This window comes from Quercus robur, chromosome 9, assembly GCF_932294415.1.
Source record: "Quercus robur chromosome 9, dhQueRobu3.1, whole genome shotgun sequence".
Lineage (NCBI taxonomy): Eukaryota > Viridiplantae > Streptophyta > Magnoliopsida > Fagales > Fagaceae > Quercus > Quercus robur.
This window is the reverse complement of record NC_065542.1, coordinates 51778183-51791513: the sequence shown is the minus strand read 5'-3', so window position 1 is coordinate 51791513 and position 13331 is coordinate 51778183. Positions and strand designations below refer to the sequence as shown.

At 34.6% G+C, this 13331-nt stretch overlaps 1 long non-coding RNA gene across 7 annotated transcripts in view; it reads right to left on the bottom strand.

The window, feature by feature from the left end:
* Positions 1 to 11464, bottom strand: part of LOC126699002 (uncharacterized) — a 32188-nt gene extending 20724 nt beyond the window's left edge. The window contains exons 1-7 of one of the 7 annotated variants that reach the window (XR_007646667.1): positions 11314 to 11464; positions 11019 to 11159; positions 9524 to 9619; positions 8490 to 8608; positions 7839 to 7897; positions 7666 to 7704; positions 6220 to 6297 (exon numbers count right to left, since the gene is read on the bottom strand). This is a non-coding gene — a long non-coding RNA (uncharacterized LOC126699002). The other 6 variants (XR_007646665.1, XR_007646663.1, XR_007646664.1 and 3 more) reach the window with 6 other exon arrangements.
* Between the last annotated feature and the right edge of the window lie 1867 nt (positions 11465 to 13331).

Here is a 13331-nt window from a genome sequence, read left to right as displayed (position 1 = left end):
TGAATTGGAAATTCTACAGAAAAAACATTATGCCCGACTTTTGGTCCGTCGAGTCTAATTCTCGATCGATCGAGCCAAACCGAATTGCACAATGAATTCTGCTGTAGCTCGATTCCAACTTTACATAAAACACATACTTTGAGCAAGTCTAAAACAAGACTAAAAACCTATTTTAATTATAGTTTGCCAACAATACAAATTAGAGTTCTAATACATTAGTTCTTAAGTACTTAGAACCTAACAAAATCCACTATAGAGAATCAAAGTTTACAATAAGACTTAGACGACTAACATCCTATTGCTACCACATGTAGAACTTATTGACACGACCACGTGCAAGTTCCGAATCCATAGACTCCTTCTCTATTAGGGCTTTGCAACACAAGCACCCACACTTGTGATAAAAAAAATACAAACTCTCATGTTTATGACTCCAAGAACACCCTTGAAGGTTTAGATCATCAGCACCTTTGATGACTAGATAAGGCAGCAACTTCTTCTACAACACCGGATCTTGAGATTCTTCAAGGAATAACATCGGTAGAAGACATGAGAGAGCTCTTTGGATACAAAACCCTAGATACAAAGGAGGCATTCTCTTCTCTCTTTGAAAAGCATTCTAAAAATTAGGGTTTCCTTTATATACTAGTAGTGTTTTACTTAAAACCCAATACGTTTAATTAATGTTTGGGCTGAAATAGAATTCTTCAAATACATGTTTCGATCGATCGAGCCGGTCTTTTGATTTATCAAATTGGGTAGATTTCGAATTCTTCTTTCTGCAGCTTGTATATTCTTGAATCTTGACTTGTATCACCTCATTTGATCGAATCAGCTTTTATTTATTTAATATTTAAATAAATATTAAATACTCATTTCCCACCCAACTCACCCATTTAACCCATTATTTAGTTTATATATACATACTTGCAAATACCAAAAACTTACTAGTATAATATTACCAAAATACATTCACTCAAAAACAAATTTACCAAAATGCCCACCATATTGATCAAAGACATAAAATTAAAATTAGCCTCAAAGAACTAACCAAAGGATAGAAAAGATTTTTTTTTTTTTTTAAATCCAAAAAAAAAATTCTCTTATTCATGTGTTTGGTTGCAAAGAAAATTTGTAAATCAAATCTAATCAAAGGATTGAAAAGGAAATTAGAAAAAAAAAATCCCAAAAAAATTCTCCTATCCCAATGTTTGGATGCCAAGAAAAATTCATAAATCAAATCTAGTTAATCAACTGAGAGAGAGGGAGAAAATTTGCTAGATTTTTCAACCAAGAAAAGATTGTTTGCGGGCCTGTTTTTAAAGTGGTTATAAAGAGTCAAATTGTGGTCCCCCCAACAAGGTTATCCAATGGGTCTTTATCCATTTAACCCAAATGTTTAACTGGGTTGAGTTAAGACTTACCCAAATTAAGTGGGTAATGGGTGGGTTAATGGGTTTGGGTAAAAATGGCCACCCCTAGCAATGACCAAGGTGTTGTAGAATGTATGTTTTTCTTTAGTGGAAAAGTTAATTAGAGAGAAATTCTACATATTTTTTTCTATATTTTTTTTATTAGATGTGAATTTTAAAATTTTAATTGTTGGATTACATTTTTTTAATATATTCTTTATGTTTGGAAAATTTTAAGAAAATCAAAAATTAATAATTATGTCATCAATTACATATTTAAATTTTAAGTTTTTGTGATAAAAAAATTATGCATAAAAATAAGTTTATTGATCCAATAGTAACTAACACCTCATTTGAACGAAATTTGACATGCATGTTAATAACATAAAAATAAAATAAAAAATTGCAATTTAATAGTTAGATTTTCAAAATTCACATATAGTAATATATATATATATATATAAAGAGTTGGAAGGTAATCTAACATCACATTGGTTTTAGAAATTTTTTATTAAAAAAGAAAAAGGTAATTGATTTTAGTAGTTTTTTATATATATATATATTTTATTAACAAATGTTTTAAGGACACCAAGTTAACCAGACATTTTTCTTATTTAAATAGACATAACATCTTCCCTTTATACTAGCCTCATCACATGTGAAATATTGTTGGCTAGTTTAAGGTAGCTAGTTTTCTTTTAAATTAAAGTTCATTTTTTGTCCTTAAAATTTGGGTTTGTTATTGTTCTAACCATTTGCGTTTCAAAATTTTCATTTTAGCTCCTTATATTTGATTTTGTTTCATACTTGTCTTACCATCTTATTTTATTAATAATCTGATGTTAGGTATCTTTTATGTTTAATCATTTTATAAAATAGTAGTTCTAAAATGTTGTTGAATGTTCATTTTAGCTCCTTATATTTGATTCCGTTTCATGTTAGCCTTGTTATCCATTTTAATTAGTAATCTGATATTAATAATAAGTATTTTTCATGTTCAACCATTTCATAAAATACTAACTCTAAAATGCTGTTGAATGTAGATATTTAATTGTTTTAGGAAAGAGATATTATAAATGGTCAAATTACTAATGAAAATAAATAGTATGATCAATATGAAAACATAATAATTAAAACATAAAGTGCCCATAAGTCACCTCATGATTGAGTGCATTTGAATGAAATGAAAGCTGACTGGCATGCTTTTCTTGCTAACAAAATTGGTTGGATTCAAGGGGTTTATAATACCAAGAGAAAAAGAAAATAGTTGAATAGCTTTATGTTTTATATTATATGGCATGAATAAGAATCTGAAATTAATTAAAATTTGTTAGTTTTACACATGTATTATAGTTCTTTACAAGCTGGCCCAATTAAAATTGTACGGGTAAATATGCTTTCCACTTCCATTTTCATATATTCCTTATATAAAAAATGTGCTTTTCATTTACTTTTAAATTTCAATCGTTACTTTTTTTCTTTTTTTCTCTCTTTAAAAAAAATATAAAAAGTAGTACAAGTGTTTAACCACGTTATATGTTCCTGGTACAGCAAGCTTTTGCAAAGATCAAACTTTCCTAAATGTAAAGAAGAAAACATGTATGAATGGTGAATACTTCATCAAGAAGTATAAGAAGACCATAGAATTCTTGCATAAATATCATTTTACTCACAAAACCTATAACAAATGATAAACAACCGCCAACAAGCACCAGAAGAAGTATATTAATTAAGCTATAATAATTTGGAAAACATTGCCTCTTATAATGAAATTAGCCTAAAAGCTGATACAATTTTGGTTTGAAATATAAAATTCATTCCCATTATTTTAGTTATAACTAGACTACACATTAATAATACATTTCATATTGTCAAGCACAGTCTACATGCTCGCAATAGCATTTCAAATAGTAAGAACAATGTCCCCCGCTTGCATTCTCCCACTTCTGGCATTGCTTGGCACAATTTTTGGTGCATACACCTGACCATGTAACACTTGATTTCCAACATATTTTGCAAACTTCTTTATATGGCTTACAATTTTGGAACATCCAAGGGGCATGTCCTAATAAGTACGAAGAATTGAAAAGCATATCAATAGACATAACAATCTTATTATAAAAAAAATGTGGGGAAATCAATGATAATTATTTAACCTGGGTCTGACCATAATAGCTTTCTACCAACCCGTGAATCAATAATAAAAAGTTAAGAATAGGGAATGATAAAGAAAATGGCAAACAAAAAAATAAGAAGGAAATTCTGATTTTTGAGTCTTATACATGTTTTCTCTCACTTGCACCAAATAGGCAAATACAAATGAGAACAAGGTCTATATAAAGGAGTTTGGCTTACCTCTAATATTTTTTAACTCGACATTTTTCGTTGTTTTAAATATACATTGGTACATCTGGGACTGACATGGAGGTGATGCAGGAGACAAAACTGGAACTAAACAAACTATTATTGGAGGAAGAGGATATGTGGAACCAAAGGTCCAGAAACTGTTGGCTAAAATCAGGAGACCGGAATACTTCTTTCATACCAAAGCATCCAACAGACACCAACGAAATGCTATAGTGAAGATAATGGATTCTAATGGTACTTGGTAGGAAGAGGAGGAGGAGATTGGTAGGACATTCATTGACTATTATGAGCAACTATTCTCATGCTCACATCCAGCAGTCAGTGCGAAATTGCTTGATGCGATACAACCCAAGGTGACTGACGAAATGAACTTGGCTCTACTACAAGCGTTCCAAGCCACAGAGATTGAGACAACACTGAAGCAAATGCACCCTCTTAAGGCTCTTGGCCCTAACGGTATGCCTTCTTTATTTATCAACACTTTTGGCCCACTGTTAATTTTGTTGTTATACAAACTATCCTGGACTTTCTTAACCATGGTATAGCTCCGCCAAAGTTTCATGAAACTCACATTATTCTGATTCCAAAGAACAAAAATCCAAAGAGAGTGACAGACTACAGACCAAGAAGCTTGTGCAATGTTGCATACAAGCTAGCTTCCAAGGCAGTGGCTAATAGAATGAAAAGGGTGCTGAAAGACATAGTGGGGGAGAATCAGAGTGCCTTTGTAGCCGAAAGACTCATTACAGATAATGTGTTAGCAGCTCATGAAGTAATGAACCACATAGATAGGAAGAGGAAAGGAAAATGGGGTGAGATGGCTTTGAAACTGGATATGAGCAAAGCATATGACCGAGTGGAATGGGAATGCCTATAGAAGATCATGCTCAAGTTGGGTTTCCATGAGAATTGGGTTCATATAATTATGTAATGTGTATCATCAGTAACATATGCAATTCAGATCAATGGGGTACCTCGGGCAGTTATCAAGCCTACTCGGGGTCTATGACAAGGTGATCCTTTGTCGCCTTACCTATTCCTACTATGTGAGAAAGGCTTATCCGCTCTGATCAATAAGGCAGTTCAAAACAGGTTCATACATGGGGTGGCGGCATCAGCTAAAGGCCCAAAAATTTCACACCTGTTTTTCACAGATGACAATTTGATCTTCAATAAAGCAACTACTCAAGAGTGTGGTGAGATACTAAGGGTGCTGCAGGTTTATGAGGAATCATCCGGACAATAGTTGAACAGGAACAAAACCTCCATCTTCTTCAACTGCAACACAGACCACGCTACTAAGGAAGCCATAAGAGCTAGTTTTGGTGCTCAAATTATTAGGCCACATGAATCATACCTTGGTCTCTCGTCATTGGTGGGACGTTCAAAAAGAAATACATTCACCCAGCTTAAAGAAAGAGTAGCTAACAAGTTGGCGGGTTGGAAAGAAAAGCTACTCTCTAATGCAGGGAAGAAGATATTGATAAAAGCAGTTGCTTAGGCCATACCGTTGTATACTATGAGTTGTTTTAGGTTGCCCACTACTTTATGTGATGAGCTCACTGGAATAGTCCAACAATTTTGGTGGGGACAAAGGAAGGATAAGAGGAAGCTCGCTTGGATGAGTTAGTAGAATATGTGTCTTCCAAAGGAAAAGGGAGGGATGGGTTTCAGAGACCTGAAAAGTTTCAATCTAGCTCTCTTGGCAAAGCAGGGGTGGCGACTGCAGACCAACACATCATCTTTCTTTTATAAGGTGTATAAGGTGAAGTACTTCCCTAACTATGATTATGTGGAGGCAAACTTAGGAAGTCAACCATCCTACGCTTGGCGTAGCATAATGGCAGCCCAGTCAATAGTGAGACGTGGTATGCACTGGCAGGTAGGTGATGGAGAAAGCACTACAAAAAAAATGTCCTATGGCCACGTTTTTAAAACGCGGCTATATGTCAAAAAAAGGTGGCTATAGCCTATAGCCGCGTTTTTTTAGGCCGCACTTTCTAATGTGGCCTAAAACCTGTGACTATAGGACTGACGGTCCTATAGCCGCACTTTTTAACCGCGGCCCAAGACCAGGTCCTATAGCCCTGTTGAAAACGTGGCCTAAGGGTCTGGTCTTAAAACGCGGCCTAAGGTTGTGGTCTTGGGCCGCGTTTTAAAAGTGTGGCCATAGGACCCTTGTTGACAACTATAGGTGAAAGCTATAGCTGCATTTAAAAACGCGGCTATAGCCCTTTTTTTTTCATTTTTTCTTTTTCCTAGCCCAAATGCCTTAAGGACCTCCACACCTGTTTTCTAGTACAGTCACCACAAACCAAGCCCTCATTAAACAGTTTTAATCTTGCATTAGTCTCACATTTACTATAAAAACTTTGAAAGTACATACATAGTAATATCTCTTGCAAAGATAAAATGCAAGAAAGGAGGGCAATTAACTCACAGTGCACTTTAGATAAAATTTGTGGTGAGGACTATAAAATTTGACATGCCAAGTTTCTTGATTAGTATCTAATCCATCCTACAAAGCGAGATAAAATATTTTCATTCAATAAATCACCATGGATGGTCTTTGAAAAAAATACGCAAACTTCAATATGTCTATGTTTAATCATGATCTCCTCCATCCTAGATTAAGTATCCCTAGTTTCATTTATTTAATTAAAATATAATTAGTCTATGAATTATGCCATTAGATTTCAGTTTCATCCTTAGGCTCTATGCTAGTCTTCCAAAATCAATAGATTTCAGTTTCATCCTTAGATTTCAGTTTTAAAATTTTAAAGACTAAATTAAAACAATTGATAAGTTAGGAACAAAAATGCACTTTGATACATAGCTCACTGACCATTAATTTTCTTCTAAAACAAATCATAGTTAATTTAAAACTTTTATTTTGGCTCCATGACCAAAGTGGGAGGACAAGTTGATAGAAGCAGACATTGAAAGTGTGGTGTGGCTGTGGGCCTCCCCTTTATATGCCTAGAGTGATACAATACAACTGGGGGTTATTATTTTGCTTCAGGAATGAAGATAAGAACGAATTAATGTTGGTTGTTGATACCTAGCTCCAAGAATTAATTAATAAATAAATAAATAAAAAGAAAAGAAGAAGCTCGGTAAGAATTAGTTTGCCATCTGGGAAGGTACTTTACATCCTTACCAAACAATTTACTTCCCATCCTTAACAAACAATATAGTGAACTCTTTTCGCTTATGAGATTGCTGTTTTAATTAAATTACAATTTACTTAATCTAAGACTCTTAAGTTTAATTTATTTTGAATTCAATCATTTAAGTATCATTTTTCTCTTTCATTTCAGTTATTTAATTTTAATGTGTTTTCAATTTAATCTTTCCATTTAGTTTGTCCAATTATATCTTTAGTTTTAGCTTTAGTCTTTTATATATATATATATATATATATATATATATATATATATATATATTTCCAAAAGGACATTGTTTTGGTGTAATAAACAGTACGAATTAGACAGAATGACTGCATTAGTCATCAAGAGACACACAGAATGAAAATACCCATATTAGTAAGTGCTCGTTCCACTAGAGCTTCACTCACAAGGAATCCCAAAATAAAGTTATAATCAGTATTTTTTTTTTATGAGTAAAAGTAAATTTACAGTTATTATCAGTAATTTAAGGCTACAGTTAATTGTTTGCAGCAAAAAAACACCTTCAATTTGCCCTCAGGTGCAAGTTAACCATCTCAAGTACACCAAATGAAAATGGCAGTAGATTCACCAATTATTGGAAATTTACAGTGTCAAAGGAACTAAAGACCATTTCAAATAATTGGCTTTTAAGCTGATTAATAGAAACTACACTAAACTCAAGTATAAGGAAAAGAAACTGACATGAAGATCCATACCACATAATTATTCTGCCCAAATTCCAAACCAAAGTAGTACTATTGGAAACAATAAACTCAATTATCAAGGTGTACAAGGCTACTTTACATATAAAAACTGTAAAATAAAATTTTTTGAGCATTTTCTACATAAAAAATATATTTTTATAAATTAAGCCGAAAGGGTGTCTGACCTGAGTTTGAGAACTTGGTCCCTTATCTACATGGGGTGTTGCTGATACAAAATCTGCATCTGTAAATAGATCAACATGGGGTGATGCTGATAATAGGATGGCAAGCTTATGCATAATTCTAATTTGAGCAATAAGTCATATCTTCTCTGTATTGGTCTATAAAATTTTAATTATTTTTTTAAAGATATGATAAAATTCTTCTTTTATTCTAAATTAATCAATAAACTATATTACTACAAATTAGAAAATAAAATATCATGACACTGATAAAAGACTAGTATATAACTATTAGAATAAATATCAGCCCCCTTCACTATTTATCTTGCCTATTTAAATCTTTTTTTTTTCCCCTCTCTCATAATTTTGTTTCTTAATTCTATGGGAATATCATTCAATGGCAATAGCAATACTCCATCTACGAACATTACCACCTTTGGCTGCTAATGGATATGGATATTAATCCTAAATAAGGAGATTGGGTTTTGGTAATAAGGAGATTGAGCCATGAGTTTCACAGGAGTCTAAAATCTAGTTCTTGACAAAGAGAATAAATGCATTAATATTATTGTGATGGACTGGTGATGGAGGTGAAATGAAACAGCAAAATAAAGCTTAATAAAAAACATCTCAAAAAAAAAAAAAAATACAAACCTGTTTGCAGTGAGCTTTAATGCTTGTTGCAGAATGTCTAGTTGCTGGACTTTGAGACCAGATTCAGTCCTCATCAATTGCTTCACCCTTTTCCTCCTTCCTACCACATATTTCAACAACTACAAAAACGCAAATGAGATAAATAATCTGCACCTACTATTTTAGATGATAAAAGGAAGTAAAGTACAGTACACTTCCACTCCATACTATATCAAAGTCCAATGCCACTAGAAACAGTGAGCTTGGTTACAGTGTAACTATTAATGAACCAGAATAAAGTCCCCTTGTTTTATTCAACTGTTTACACACGCAAATTCTTATAAACAAGCATTATGATAATTATTCAAGAATGTATCTTTAAAAAAGGATAAATCCATACTTGAAATCCAGAAAGTATCATATCTATCCACAATATTATAACGGTCTCGTACATGTATATGTTACATTAATTAATACAAGTTGATTTTGATTCTACTTTGATAATACAGCAGTATATTAGTGAGATTGGACCAAAAAAAAAAAAAAAAAGAGTGCAAACTACAATTACATCAGAAAGAATGACGCAACTGAAGCACTGCAACAAAATAAGTGTGTGATGCAAAATCCTGTATAAACCACTATATCCTTTTTTTCTCTCTAGAATCTATGTGCATGCCACAAAGATGCTAACTGTAATATGCTACCACAAACTCCACAAGGCAAGAATTAAAATATAACGAAGAAGGAATATAAAGTGATAATGGCATTTTCTGAAACAAAAACTCAAATCCTTTAATCATGGAAAGTTAATACATTTTGGATTCCCTCTAAAATGAACAACAGATATGCATTACACATCCATGACTGTCTGTGATACACAATATTTAAAACTGATAATAGTATAAAATAAGAACATATTTGCCATATACTGAATGCAACTTTAAAGATTGACAGACTCTCCTTTAAGGGAAGGAAAAAAAAGGTCTTTAGGATATTTACAAACCACCCACAAATCATATCATATGGTTACTAAAAGCCACAGGCAAACTACAGACCTGAATTTTCTTGTTTGGGTGTTTTTCTACCCAGTTAATGAAGTGCTCAATCTTCTCATCTATTTTCTTTTCAAGTTCCACATCTCCACATTGCACCTATACAACAGGAAAGGTTGCATTAACAAGAAATGAATTTGAAGGCTTAAGCTTCAACCAATCCAATGAAAAGAACCATATAGAATAACACTAGCAAGTTGGAAGATACATCTAAAAAATATATATGCAATAAGATAACCTTGTGAAGATTCTTCAACGTAAAAGGTAGCCCCCTTTGCTATCTTAGGCCAACATTAAATAACAATGAACAAATTTTATTGTTACTTGTTTAGGTGTCAAACAGGTGGGCATATTTCTACTAGTGTTAGATTACAACATGATTTGCAATTGGCACTAACCCGAGTCTTCAAGCAAGCAAGTAAATGTGAACGCATATTTCAGTGGGAACTTGCTGCACAACATTATTCTGAGAGTTTTTTTAGCAAGCCCAGAAAAAAGCCAGCCTTTTCAGCTTATTTTGGCAGGCTCCACACCCAAAAATTTTATTAAAAAAAAAAATCCCCCTCTTTTTCTACAATCCTTTCAGCTAATATACAATCAACAGAGCGCATTCAAACGCACTTCTGGTTTGGCTTATTTGCTGATTCGCTGAAAGTGGATAAATCTATAAGGCTTTAAAACACTATACATAAGCAAATAAGCTCCAAAAAGAAAAAGCAAAACCGAAGGCATCCAACACAACAACTAATCCTTGTAAACCATTATCAAACACCTAATGACCAATGAAATGTTATACTTTGGACATTTATTCACTGAACCTTAAATACTTCAAATAATCATAATACGCAACTACAAAGACTTGATCTAATCAAAGAAAGAGAACAAATTTCAGAATGACTTACACAGGTAACGTAAAAGAGGACATCGACTAATTCATGATTGGTATTTACCTAAATACTTGGGATACCACTAACTAAATGAGAACTTCATTGCAAAAGCGGAGCACTGTCAGGGATCCTGCTATTAGCTACTTATCCAACAAAAAAGAAAAAGAAAAAAAAAAGAGCCTAACCAAACTCAATCCATCCTCCAGGAAAAATAAAAAGATTATGCTACCTAGCCTAGTATTATTCAATAGTAATAGTACTCGACTACTCGTTAATTTTTTTTTTCTTTTTCTTTTTGCAACAGATTCAAAATCAAAACTTGATTGTCTTATCATGTTCGTTTTCCCTGCAACCAAAGAAAGGGTACAGCTATAACAACTCATTCAATCAACAAACAAACAAACGGCTCAAGATACTAAAAATTCTCATCTTTTATCAGCCTTTGCCAACTATCAAAACAGAAGGGGAAAAAACTATCTTTATCCCAACAAACATGAATTTTGCCAAACAGAACAAAGAAAAAAAAATGCGTGCATGTTAATCCAGATTGCATAGCAAAACTCCAACAAACCAAATTAAAATCTCATAACATAAAAGATCAGAGAACCAACCTCAAAATTGTCATCTCCACCCACTTCATGAAATCGAAAAATGCGATTTGGCAAAGCCGACCAAGTAGTGAAATTCCAATCTTCAACTTCTGCACCGCCTCCAACAAGGCTAAAATTCCACCACAAAGCTAACGAATTGAGCTATAGAATTTCAAACCCATTCGAATAAACATAAAAATTAAAAAAAAATTATAATAAAAAAAAAAACTCAAACCAAAGCAGAATCTGAACATAGAATCTGAGTGAATCAATAGAAAAAAATGCAATGAAAATGAAAAGCAATAGAAGATCGTACCTTGCAGAATCGGATATGAGTCTCTGAGAATAGCTTCTTGTTGAAGGTGATTCAGAATCCGATGATGAAAGTACAAAAGCATAACGAGCTTGAGAGATGGAGATGGAGGGTGAGGGCTTGAGAGATGGAGGCTAGGGTTGAAAATGTTTAAGTTTCCTATTTAAAAAAAAAAAGTTTGCCAAAAAATAAAATACGAAGGTCCTTAGGCCGCGTTTTTAGCTGAAAAAAATGTGGCCTAAGAACCCATCTATGGCCCCGCTTAAAAAACGCGGCCTAAGAACCTGTCTATGGCCCCACTTAAAAAACGCGGCCTAAGAACCCGTCTATGGCCCCGTTTTTAAAATGCGGCCACAGTTAAGGAAAAGAAAAAAAAATGTTTGCCAAAAAATAAAATACGGAGGTCCTTAGGCCGCGTTTTTAGCTCAAAAAAACGCAGCCTAAGAATCCGTTTATGGCCCCGCTTAAAAAACACGGCCTAAGAACCCGTCTATGGCACCGTTTTTAAAATGCGGCCACAGTTAAGGAAAAGAAAAAAAAAAAAAAAAAAAAAAGTTTGCCAAAAAATAAAATATGGAGGTCCTTAGGTCGCGTTTTTAGCTGAAAAAAACGCGACCTAAGAACCTGTCTATGGCCCCGCTTAAAAAACGCGGCCTAAGAGCTCATCTATGGCCCCGTTTTTATGAAACGTGGCTTCAGTCTATCTTGGGCCACATTTTTTATAGCTATGGCTTAAAAAACGCGGCCCAAGGCCCCCGCGTTTTGTAGTGAAGGGCTCACATTTAGAGGGACAAATGGATCCTAAGTCCATGCACTTACAGGATTACCACTTCAGAGAAGCAGTTTCCACAAGGGCCGTGGGTAAAAAACCTCATCAAAAGTGACAGCAAAGAATGGGACGATAACTTTATTAAACAGACGTTCATGCCTCAAGATGCCGATGCTATTTTGAGTATTCCACTAAGTGCTCGTAGGGCTCAAGATAGAGTGGTATGGGCTGAGAACAAGTCTGGGAAGTTTTCTGTCAGGAGCGCGTATCAGTTGGCCCTGCTAGACCGAGGAGGTGTGGACAGAGCTGAATGTTTGAACCCTACGCTGACTAAATAGATTTGGAGAGGCCTTTGGGGTATAGACGTACCAAATAAGGTGAAACACTTCGCTTGGAAAGCATATAGAAATATTCTTGCTACAAAAGAAAATCTGTGGAAAAGGAAAATTACACATGATGGGGTCTGTGATGGATGTGGACAGGCCAATGAGTCAACAAGCCATTTATTTTGGTTCTGTCAAAAGGCGAGAGAGGTCTGGTCCCACAGCAAGCTGAACATCCCATTTCAAATATCTCCTGAGTGGGAATTCCTAGATGTCATGGGACAACTGTTAAGGCGGTCTGAAGCTTTACCCGGCCTCTTAGAACGTGTGGTCATGATTTGTTGGGGGGATATGGAAGAATAGGAACGAAGTACGACACGATGGAAAAGACAGGAGGGGCACTGCCATAGTACGAAGATCCATTAGGTTATTGGACAAATTTCAGGCGGCAAATGTTAAACAAATAATGCCTGGACCCCACAAGTCAGAAGTGGTTAAATGGATGCCGCCCCAACAGGGACGATACAAAGTAAACACGGATGGAGCCGTGTTTACCAAACGCAAGTGTGTGGGATTTGGGGTGGTGGTTCGTGATAGCAAGGGAGAGGTGATCGTCACGCTGTGCAAAAGAATGGTTGGCTTAATGGGGGCGTTAGAAATGGAGGCAAAAGCCATGGAAATAGCAGTGCAATTTGCCGTAGATATTGGGCTCCGTGAAGTCGTCTTTGAAGGAGACTCTCTGAGCATCTGTAAGATGATCCAACGCTCCACTGAGGCTCAGTCATCCATCCAGAATGTTGTGGACGGTATTATCTCCCAGCTGGCATCTTTTAGAGTAGCAGAGGTGTCCCATGTAAAAAGTCAAGGAAATATCCCTGCCCACTTATTAGCTCAGCATGTTGTTCATGTTGAAGGTTACGTGGCTTGGC